This window comes from Motacilla alba, chromosome 3, assembly GCF_015832195.1.
Source record: "Motacilla alba alba isolate MOTALB_02 chromosome 3, Motacilla_alba_V1.0_pri, whole genome shotgun sequence".
Lineage (NCBI taxonomy): Eukaryota > Metazoa > Chordata > Aves > Passeriformes > Motacillidae > Motacilla > Motacilla alba.
Genome location: NC_052018.1, coordinates 42,287,468 through 42,300,135, shown reverse-complemented (window position 1 = coordinate 42,300,135; position 12,668 = coordinate 42,287,468).

The window sequence follows — 12,668 nt, the reverse complement described above, 5'->3', positions numbered from 1 at the left end:
TTACTTTTTTTTTTTTTTTAATTAAGCAAGGTGAACTAATTCAACTATACTCATCTTGGTTAAGGAAGATGCATGATTACCCAAACAATAATGAATGTTAAGAGAAAAGGGTTTGAGGTATGGTTTTTTCTTCTCTTTGCTTTTTAAAATAGCCATTTTATTATATGTGAATTTTAGCATTCAACCTGATAAACTCTGATTATGATATTGATTTTCTATAAAAGCTTAGAGTTTGATCACTGAGAGCAATCAGTTCCATGATTCTGATCATGACTATCCAGCTCCAAACATTACTCTTTTATAGGAATTCCCTGCCTTTCCAGAAGAGCTGTAATCTGCCTTGTCTTTACCCTTTAAGACTTATATCTACAGAAACAAATCTAGGCTAACAGACATATTTAGTGTCAAGAAAGTATTTAACAACTTAAGTGCCTCTACTCATTGCAGTATCAGTTTCTTTTCCTAAGCCCACATTTTAGTAATGGATAGAAAAACAGTAATAAGTGTTTTTCTCGTACCAGACACAAAAGAAGAATTTCAATAGAACTGAAAATTCCCTCCTTGCTAGCTCTTATCTTGCCCCTTTTTACACTGCAACTGGTTGTACAGATATAAGGAAAAAAAATGAAACATAACAACCACGGTCTCCTCAAGTGGCATCCCTGAGAGCTGTTAGTTTTCTCTTCTTCTGAGTTGCAGTCTTTCGTATTGATTGACATACAGACAAGCATGTCAAAACCGAGCACAGACATGGGCTAGATTCATTATGCTTTCCACCTTTTGCTTGTTGTCAGTTTGATCTGTACTGGAGGGACCATAAAAGCCACTTATCATTCTTTTTGCCAAAGGGCATCTGTGCTGTTCGTTTACTCGTCCTTGCAGAGATAAATTCAATTTTCTACAATTAATAAAATAGCTGTTTTCTGGATGTCATTTGTAGAAATAAATGTAAGTTACATCACTGTGCATTCATGGACATGTATAGTTAGTAATACTGGTCTAATACACAGGGCACTTTTCAGACAACTGACATAATCGGTATGTAAAGATTATCTTTTCAGACAGATTCCTCTTAATATATTTTGAAACCACTTAGAGACAGACTCAAGAGGCAAAGTGGATTTCATGCAGGCTTTTACCAATTGTTTTTCTTCTATGACTGAGAATGAAAAAAATATAGCAAAAGCACTACGATAATATTACTGAGCTTTTATTCCCTAGAAGCAGCATATAAAAGCATTGAATGTATTTTCTTTTTTAAGAATATGTAGCCGGCCATATGCTCCTTGTCACATGGAAGGAAACAAATGGAATGGGAAAAAAAGATAACAGCTTATTGCTCAAAACTATGTCTTTTAAGAAAACAAAAAAATGACACCATAGAGGCTATACTGTACATGGTACCACAAATCCAGCACCAGATTTTGGGGGGCAGTTTTCTTTAATGAAGTAGGTAGATGCTCCTTGTAAATTTTGACTTACATACTTCATGGAGTATAAAAAGTCTAAAAAACACCAGTATTTTAAGTATTACCTCAATTTAAATATTTCTTATTTAACTTTTCTTATTGTATAAGTGGTTTTGAAGGGAAGACATATTTCATTCAGAAAGCATTGAAACAGAATAGCACAGTACCGCTTACCATTTCTCATCTGAAACAAATTTTGTATAAAATCTCCATGGTGTTAAAGGCACATTTTTCTTTGCACTGATCTCTAATATTATCTATACAATGACGGCTATACACAAAGGGAGTTAAAACACATTTTGAATCACTAGTGCCTCAAAATAAAAATGCTACTAAAATATAGCTCTAACATCTTGATTTTACTATCACTTTAAAACACACACTTCAGAGATGTCCATCTTGTAATCTTCAGATAGATAATTCAACAAGAAAGTTTCCACATCAACTGGTATTTAGAAATGAAATTTTCCACTTATGCAACAACATGAACCAGAGGACTTCTCTTGACAGTGTCAAAAAGCAGAATCATAGAATCATTTAATTTGGAAAGAAAGTTTATGGTCCTCAAGTCCAATCATTAAACTAACACTGTCAAGCCCACCACAAAACCTTTTTTTTTTTTTTTAAGTAACACAACTATATGTTTTTTAAAGTCCTACAGGGATGGTGACACCACCACTTCCCTAAGTAGCCCATTCCAATTCTTGACAACCCTTTCAGTGAAAGACATTTTTATCCCAATATCCAACCTAAACCTACCCTGGAGAACTTGAGACCTTTAACTCCCGTCCTATCACTTTTACTTGGCAGAAGGGAGCAACACCCACCTCACCACAATCTCCTTTCAGGCAGTTGCAAAGAGTGGTAAGGTCTCTCCTGAACTTCCTTTTTTTTCCAGGCTAAACAACTCCAGCTCCCTCAGCTGCTCCTAATAACACTTTTGCTCCAGACCCTTCACCAGCTTTGTTGCCAATTCTCTCCACTCTCTCAAGAACCTCAGAGTCATTCTAGGGGCACAAAACTGAACACAAGCTTTGATGTGCAATCTCACAATTCTGGGAATGATCACTGTCCTGGTCTTACTGGTCAAACTATTTCAGACACAAGCCAGAAAGCCATTGGCCTTCTTGGCCACCAGGTCACATGCTGACTCAGGCTCAGCTGACTGTCAGCCAACACCTGCAAGTCTTTTTCCACCAGGCAGCTTTCCAGCCGCTCTTCTCCAAGCCTGCAGTGTTGCATGCAGTTCTTGTGACCCAAGTACAGGACCTGGCACTCGAGCCTCCTACAACTGATGTTGGCTCATTGATTAAATCACCAATTGTGAAATCTTGTTCTTTTAAACAAGAACTAGCTGCAACTGAAACATTCAGCTCACACCATATGGGGATTTTGTAAATTGTATTGCAAGGTCTAGTGAAGAGAGGAATTAAATATTTTTCTTAGAGAAAATGTGCAAGTTCTACTCTTTTAACTCATCAGGCATTTATATACATACTTCTAAAAACATCACTTTTTTCACCAAGAAGGATTTTTTAAATTCTTTTTATGACTTTGACACTTAATTCATTAACGTCATTTAAATGCAAATTTTATATGTGCAAGACGATTATTGAAACTTGGTTTTCTTCCAAGTTATTCCACTGGGCCATAATGTATGCTTTAAGACCAGTCTAGGCGGTTTTAGGATACACGTAATCACACTGAATAATTACAATTCTATTTGTTTCCTTTGAGGTTGCTCAGATACTTTGATGCATTCTACTTCTCTGTCTTTTCCTTCAAAGTCACAATGAATTCCCATTAGAGGCATTGTAAAATATATATCCTCAGGGTTATGATTTATTCCTAGGCAGATTGACTAAAACTTACTTACTTTTCTTCTTCTCTTATCTCACTATTTTATGCAATGGGGATTTTGAAATGCTAAGTCTCATTGGCTTAGTTTTCAAGGGTATTTAGGAGCTAACACATCTAAATACCCAATTTTTAAGCAATGGTCCCAGGGATGGAATCGTAAAGATCCCTATACGATTCCTTAGAGAAGTTAGATATATTAAATTGTTCTCCATAAAAATTTGCATGCTAAATAGGGATCTATATACACAGTTCCTTTTTCTCTATTTTAAGAAGACACAGTCTATGACTCTAACTTGTCCTGTGTCATGAATTCTATTCTATCTTGCTTGTTCTGGATGCCAGGATGAACATATTAGATATGTATTGAAAATGTTTTACTTTACATATATTAACATGTATCAGTCACCCAGAAAGAGCAGACTGCTAGATTTTAATCTTGTGATAATTGTCTTCAAGAAAGGCGTGAGAAAGACTAAGAGCTGTATTTTCCAAGATTTACCTCAACATTTCATTGATTGACTTTCCTTTGGCTCACAGATGCTTTGTTTGTGTTTATGCTGGTGAACAGAATGAACTAGGACTAACGTGCATGACTCAATTGTCATTCTTCCCTCACACACACCTCATCCACACTGTTTGGCCGGAACACCAGGAATACTCTCAGCTCTCTTCAAAACTTTGCTGTTCTTAAGACTACTTGACACAGCCTGGGAACGCATTAGCTGTCATGAACCTAACTATGAGGGATTACTTTAATGGTTAAAGACTCATCATGTACCCAAATATATGCCCTGAACACTAAGTTTACTAGTGTGACCTGTATGATCTAGGATGAAAATGCAAAACCTCCTGATTCTCAGGGGAACACATTACCCAGTTAGGAAGAAGAGTTGCCTCTTATTTTCACCACAGCCTGGCAAGTTTACTCGCCTCAATTCAGAGGCAGATGGTTTCTGCTTGGTGTGACCCTTCACACTACTCACTTTTACCTAGGAAAGAGATGTGGAGATGATTTCCTCTAAAGAGCTAAAAAAAACCTAATCAAGCAAACAGCCAAAACAACCCAACTTTCTCACATTTTAGATGAATGATGGAATGCAAAACAGAAATTTTAAAGCATGTTTGAGTAAAAGTCTTGATGAGAAATAGTCTGAGAAATACTGATTTTATGAATCTTAATGAGGCATGGGCAAGAGAATTAAATCAAGTTATCAGGTTACAAGTGATGAATTTTTGGCCATATGCAAAGGAGGAAAGTCAGTGCAGCAGATGAGGCGTTCATCATCATAGGTCTGTGCAAATACCTCTTTTCCAGTGATCATAATTTTCTCCATAACTTCAGGTTATTATAAACAAGGTCCACCTTCCCTATTTCAGATTAATCTTCACTTAAAGCAGATCTGATGAACCATTCTGATATATGAACACACCCAAGTAGGAGAAGGATAAACGTTCATACTACTTGTGCTCTAATGCCGTGACACTTCAGTAAGAACTATCGGTTCAGGAAGAAGTTCAGGTGTCCAGGAAGAGTAAGCCACATATAAATAATGTTTATATAAATAATGAGTCACAAACTAACTGTCTCTGGTTGTCCTATAACATGAATAATGTTGGTCTGGAAGGCAGCTACTCTTTTCAGCTGTAGACAGGGTAAAGAAAACATTAGACACTGCGGAAAAAGTTATGTATAGAGTGTTCTAAACAGCTGCACAGTGCATGCTCCATTTCAGGAAGATACACACAGAACCTACCTATATGGATAAAAAAAATGTAGGAAACATAATACAGAGATTGCTGGTCAAAATGTGAAATATTATGTGCATTGAAAAACCTCTGACTTAACACTTACCAAAAAGCCCACTGTGATTAGAGGATAATGCTAAGTGGAAACATGCATGTAATACATATTTATGACCTTAGTGAGAACCGGCTCTATTAACTCGAGTACAGATGGCCCAACATTTCTGAGGGAAATATTTTCATTGAAAAGCATTTCACTGAGTCTGATTGCTTTGATTGACTCATCTCAGGTTTGACTACATTTTGCCAAATCAAAGGCAAATCCTCTAGTCTTGCCAGGCTGCTTCAGAGCAATTAATTTACTGCTGCCAAGTTTGGCAGGTCTGGGACCAATCACCGAGAATGCTTCCAGAGCAGGGAATCTGAAAGTTTTGATTGTCAAAAGCTGGGACAGGTTCACACAGCTTATTTGTTCTGGGTCAGTCAACATGATGAATCTGCCCTGGAAGCAGTTGGCTGGTGTTCCCAGTTCTGGCATGGATTGTCTGACAACTGAACAATTACCAAGATCCTGTAGCTTGCTTGCTAGTGTACACACACCATGGGGCTGATGATCTTACTAAAACCTCCAGTCTGAGTCAGAGAGGCACAGTGCCAAAAAGCTCTGAAAGGCTCAGGCGACCTCTTAGTCATTGCAAGCTCTGTGTAAAAAAGCCAGGACCTAAAAGCCCTTTTGGGCTTCTCCATTCTACGTTTCAAGTTTATGTGCATGGTGAAGCATCCTGAAGACATCCAGAGCTGCTTAACAATGTTATTTGTCAATTCCTCTAGTCAATATTATATTATCCAGTGTCTTAGGCTCAAATGTTTTAGGCTCAAATGCAGCACTTTTGGAAATTCTTCTTTTATAGATAGCTACATGTGCATATATATATATATATATATATATATATTTACATATGTTCATATATTTGCATATACATGTATATATGTGACTTTATGTAGACATACAGATATGTATGTGTATACATGCACATACAAAGGCCTACATGTAAAAAAGATATGTGTTTGTGTTTGAAGTTAATTCCAGGAAGCAAGTCAGTCCAAGGGATTCAATGACCAAGAAACCACTAAAAAGGGTAATCTCCACAAATATCACACTTGTTGAGAGCACCTAATGAATGCAGTAAAACACACCAAACAGTGTGTTCTATATAGCAATAGAGACACTGCTACACAGAGGATTTCTTTATTTGTCAGAAAAGTAAAAGATATAGAAGTAAAGAAAGCAATCCAGAATAAGAACCATAATTTCATTGTTGTTCTCCACTACATAACTCTGCCAGGCCCATTCTCTATTTTTTAAATATTTTAAATTGCTTTTTATTTTCCCCTTAGATAATTTTATTCTTGCAGTCAGATTTCAAATAAATTTTAATGGAATAATTCTCTGGCTTTTTGGTCACTTATCTCTGTTCACTGTCTTGCCAGGGTAGTTAATTTCTTAATTTAGTTTAATCATCATGAATCCAGCTGTGAACTGTAAAACAATTAAGGAAAACCATCCAAAATTCATTTCCATGTCTTTCCATCACTTGTTTAAATCAGCTTTTCTGAAGTACTTTCAGGTTTTTCTGAAGTACTTTCAGGTTTTTTATATCAAGCTTCCTATTTCATTTATGGAAAAATACAGATCTAATTATTAACACAGTTGTGCTGATGAATAATAGAAGAGCAAACAAGATTAATAAATTAATGAATATCAGATGACTCAGCAGGTTGGTACAAAGCCAAAGAAACTGAAAACACTTTCTTTGATCTAGGTATGAGATCATTCTTTGGGAAATGCCAAAGGTACAGCATCTTTTGTATCTCAAGGTTTGGTCTCAAGAAAATGTGTAATGCTAATACAAAAGGCAAAGTACTGCAAGGAAAACAACACTGAAAAATAGATATGGTATCCTTCTGGGCTTGTGGGATAGGAAAGAAAGGATGTCAAAGTTTACCAAGAAATTATAAAAATTCATTAGTGGAATATATGTGAAGTGGGGGGATAACTTCTTGGAAATAAAAAAGCTAGGGATAAAAAAAATCTTAACTGTTGTGGAATTTCTTGCTTTAGATAGAAAGGGCATAAGAAAGATGTATTTTCCATTTAAAACAATGGTAGAAGAATGATTTGAGAGAAATGGAGAATCTTCTGAAAAGTTTGGCAAGGTTAATTTAGTCTTGCATTGTAATATTTTGCCTTCTCTAAAATGAATTTAATAAATGAACATCTAAAATATGAGAAGTATCCACATTACTGAAAGTACTTCAGACTTAAGGGCAAAAATAATCTGTAGACTAATATATGTGCTTATACATTCCATTACTGTCCTATCTGTATGTCGCAGTGTCGTGTGCGCCAAAATGGAATCATGAAAATACACAAATGACTTAGTTGATCTCATCTGGACTTGTGAAAGAAACTTTCCACAGGCCTGACCTGTGGTAACAGACTGCAAAATTTAAAAGAGACTGAGCCTAAATATCAACAGCTACACAAAACTTTAGCTTCACATCTGAAGTTGGAGCCAATATATCTAAATTTTAAAAGGTGTCAGAAAGTTAATTGCTTGTACACTAAAGTTTTGGTTAGTTCTTGCCTTGGTGGTGAAAATAATACTTGGTTTGGATCTTATGTCAGTTCAGGAGACAGGTGCCAGCCAAATGACACAGAGCATTTCCCTTTTTTCATTTTAGGAAGACTGAAGAAGATCACATACTGTGCAGGAGAGCATGAAGATTGTTTGATAAGTTTCCATTAAAGTGAGCTGACGGCAAGGTTAAAGTGAACTGGGAAAACATCACCTGGCTGATATCTGGGAAAGAAACAATCAGTTTGACATTTCACATTATCAAAATGAAAGCCAAGTGTTCTTTTTTAAAGGCATTACAGCCAATATTGGGATCACTCTAACTTGTTCTAGACTGAAGAAATCATTTTCTTCCTATGGTGAACATGATAGATGAAGAGTTCTAAAATTACACTAAATATTGTAAGAACTATTGCTGCAAGTGTGCTGTATCCTGTCCTGCTGTATGATGATATTCAAAGAGTGATCTAAGTGTTAAGCTAACTCCATTTTTGATTGATTTTATTTTTTTTAATTTTAAATATTCTGTCACAGCCTTATTAGCATCTCATTACTAAGAAGTTAGCTAAGGAAAGGACAAAGAAGGAAAATTAGATGCAACATTATAGGGCATATTTTCACCTTGATGAGCAAGTGAAACTCATTAGGGGTTACTGAAAGTCATACTCATGCTTCAGAGGAATAATGCCCTCAAGGTATTTTGCAATTATTAAAATGTTAAAGCAACAATATTGATATTTTATATAAAAGAGAAAATTTTCAATAACAAGTAGGAATATATGCAAAGCAAAATCTATACAGATAAGAGAAATGTAATTACGCTCTTAAGCATTATTTTTTTGATTATGGAGAGAGAAAGAAATTGTAAGAATAAGATAACAGCATAATTTGAAAGCTAAAATTGTTGAATGCATACATAAATTATTAAGTTTCTTCCCTGCTATGCAGGGACTTCTGAATATTGTCTTATATTCCTTTTTGGAGGGGAAGGAGGACATAGGTTTTGAGGCAAATAGCTGAGAGCTGTCTGAACACCAAACAAAATGCATATGTGATCTGAGCAGGTACAAACTGAATGCTGGGGAAACTAAAGAGTAATGCATTAGGATTTCAATCAAGAAAGGCACAGCCCCCATTAGCCATGTGTGTGCTTCTGTGCTCTTCTGAAGAGACAAAATGTGCAGTGCCTGTTGGGGCAGGATCAACCCCAACTCCCAACACTCATATATGTATACACACACATGCATGGAAAAGTTATTTGCTCTATATTTGTGTTTCACTGACTTGGATTATGAAGTTGCTTCTAGTTTGCCAGTGACGCACTGACTCAAACACTAAAAATATCATCAAGATCAGAAAAGCACTGTCAGCAAAATGGCTTCTTTATCAAAATGCAAAGAAACTCTGTTTCCCACACACTATCTCTAGCCTAGACTTGTCGTGGAACTAAAATCATCCTCATCAGCTTAAATTCATGAAACAGGTAAGTTCCAAATTCAGAAATATACATCAGGACTCTGGTGAACTGTATTTTTATTCACACATTCTTTTAAAATCTGAAATGTTTGTGCAAAGGTTTTCTTAGCTCTAATTTACCAGGAGAAATTTTAGCAGACATATTTATAGAGAAAGTAGCATAACCCATTCTGACCTTTCAGGAAACACTCTTCAAAGTACCAGTACTCATGGGTCAATTGCCACGAGGTACACTGTAATTGTACAGTGTCTTCCTAATATACATCTGTTTCCTTTCTGTACTATATATTTCTTGACCAGACACAGAATTGCCCTATCATCCACTCAGGAGTTTTCTTCTGTTTGTTTTGCTACTATATCACAGCTAAAATGCATTTGTAGCAAATGCTTTCTTTTTCATCAAATTCAACTTGAAAACTTAAAGCTTTGAGACTGCAACTGGAAGAGCTCCTCAGCAGCAGCAGTGTGTGATTTAAAGACCAAATTATGTTCTATTCCTCCTGTGAAAATGTTAATGGTCCTTGCATAGAAGCGTGTAATGCCATCAAAAGCAAAGGCTGCTGAGAAAACTTTTGGGGTATTAAAAGTAAAAAGCTGGCAGCACTGGATTCCCTCTGTAATCAAAAAGGAGGAGAATCTCTAGCTGCATTTGAAGTAATAACAATCTGATGCCCAGTCACATATTTGGATGTTATTTTTGCCAAAGCTATGCAGTTAGTGCAGCTGTCCTTCCACAGAGAGATCTCTAGGAACATTAAAGAATCAGTGTGCAAGATCATGAGGCTAAAACTAAGCTAAAATTTTATTAATTAAATTTTAATTGTACAAAAGTACCTACAATAACTATACCAATTAGAGTGAACTGAGAAAAATTCAAAAGCCAAATGTAATCACCATCATCAAGTATAATATTTTATAACTTCTATGTTCTATGTTTTTAGACAATTCAAATAAAAACAGCGCAAAGTCAACAACAGGAATAGAAATAAGCCACTGGAAACACATTGTAAATGTGTAGGTCAAACAGAGAAATGCTACTCTGAGTCAACAAGCCATCACTCTTTAAAAACGATGTTGCCATCTCAGACACCATCTCAACAGCCCCAACAATAAAATCACCCCCACAGTTTGCAATTCCACATTCACCTCATTATTCAAACAAGTAAAGGTCATGTAATTTGATTGTGGAACCCTTCTGTACCTTCAAGAATCATCATTTAAAGACTACAATATTGTAAAACATTATAGATTAGTGCTGGGTACTGCTGGAATAGGGTTCCTCATTCTACCTCCTTGGTTAAAAGCAGAACCAATTAGACACAATTAAAATTAGGTCACACTATAAATCAAGTTCTTTAAATGGGAAATACATATTTGTTCAGTCACTCTGATTTAGTACTCATTTTAATACCAACATGAATCAACAAAATAACTCTTGGTATAGGCAAATAATTTTCTTCACTAATGTGACTAAAGAAGCCACTAATGCTGTCCACAGGAATAAACCACCTGACTGTGTGTAAAATGACAATAGTTACAGTAGTGAAGTCCAGAAATAACTGGCTTGGTATGAGCTAATTTGGGTGCCAGCTGCAGATTAGCAGAGTTCTATGCTTGCTTTTTTATGTGAGAATCTGTGTGATGCCAAACCTGCATGGTTAGCAGCACACTGCACATGGGTAGTCTCTAGTTTTCTCTGATGCTTCTACAGCCACTTAGAATTGCAATCACATTTCACAGAGGGCAGGCTGAGTGCAAAGAAGGGGCTTATGAGGACCCAGTACTGAAGCATGGTCTTCCTCAGAGCTCTCTAAGATTTGTGGAGGTTGTCTGAATCCAGGATGGGTAATGTCATTAAATAATTTATTTGCACCCACCAATAGCTACTTCAGTGTGTGCATTCATACAGAACAAGTGAAAAAATTCTGCCAGCAGCCTGCTCCCAAGAAAGTTCATGGCCTTAGGCTTCTGTCTGTCCTCTTTCTTCTTCAATGAGATTGAAATCTACTCTTCATGTAAAGATCATTCACCGATCCTTTTCTAGTTCTTTCCCTCGGTGAATGGACTAGGATCCAATGCAAAAATATCTGCATTTCACGGATTTCTCATTTTATACAAAATTTATGTCCATCATTAATGATGACTTAGAGAATATTAATAAATTCTCTATTTTAGAAGGATATCTTTAGCATCCATATTTTTCCACATCTATATGCATGTGTAAAAAAGAAAGCCAAAATCAGAAAGGATTTTTTATAATTATTTTATTGGGAAATCTATAGTAGAGTACTATTATATATAAATCATGTAGTTACTATTTTTATGCCAAGGATAAGGTGATAAATGTCAAGTCATTAGTTTGAAAAGTTTAGTGTCAGCTCAATGCTGGTTCTTGGCCTGAGTGTCTTTTCTTTTTCTATTTTTATTCTATGGAATATTGACAATTTGTGTCGTGCACAGAGTAAGTAAAGGAGAGCATAAAAAGAGCTGTCATTTGCAAAACATCTTGTTTTCAGCAGAGGGAATTCAATAATCTTTTTTTGGGAATGGAAAGGTGAACAGAATTTAAAGCCTTCAAAAAGGCCCAGTCTAAAATTATAATGGTTACCACTAGGGAGTAAGTTAGAATATTACTTCTGTTATGCCAGTTGGCATGCTTGGCTCCACTTAGCAGTAAAGAATGTTGCTAATGTGCCTCAAGTGTTTCTAAATTCAAATTAAATGCTTCCTCATTCAGTGTGTATGCTGGGACCATCCTTTCATGGTTTGAATAGACCAAACTATGTTACTCTGGCTGCTGTGCCCAGCTTGACGTAAGGACAAGAATAACTAGGATAATTTTAGAGGTTGTTTTTGACTCCAGATTTTTGAGCTTGATAGTTTCACTTTAAGAAAGAACTTACTAGCTGGAAACTTGTATGTATTAACAGCAACAAGAACTACATTTTCAGGATAAGTTAACAAATCTTCAGGTCCAGGAAGTCCCACACTAACCAGTGTGAGATTTATTAGAAATAGAACTAAAGCCTTTATCTGTTTAATAGTCACTTGAGATCCTTATTTTTCCATTAGAAATTCCTTTTATCCCTGTATATTCATATCTCAGTTTTCTTGAAACTGAAAACACTAATTTTCTCTATTTTGGGCTTGTTTAAAAGCTATGATTTTCAGAACATACTGAGAACTTCCCACTCAGAGGTACTCCATTTTAAGTACAGAAAAAGATAGACATCCAGAATGACTACTTATCTCTGAAAATCTGGAAATAAATATCTAATATTACCCTAAATGTTTTTTGAGCATTTGCTTTTTAAATAGTCCATAGTCATGAACTAAATTTTAAATCATATGACTTAATTTAATAGACAAATTTTGATTTTCTATCCAGCATCTAAACTGGACTGCTGCAGCTTGTCTGTGAGAAAGTGTTAGCTCAGAAAAGGCTAGAAACCCTGATTATGCCATTTTGTGGTTGAGTCAT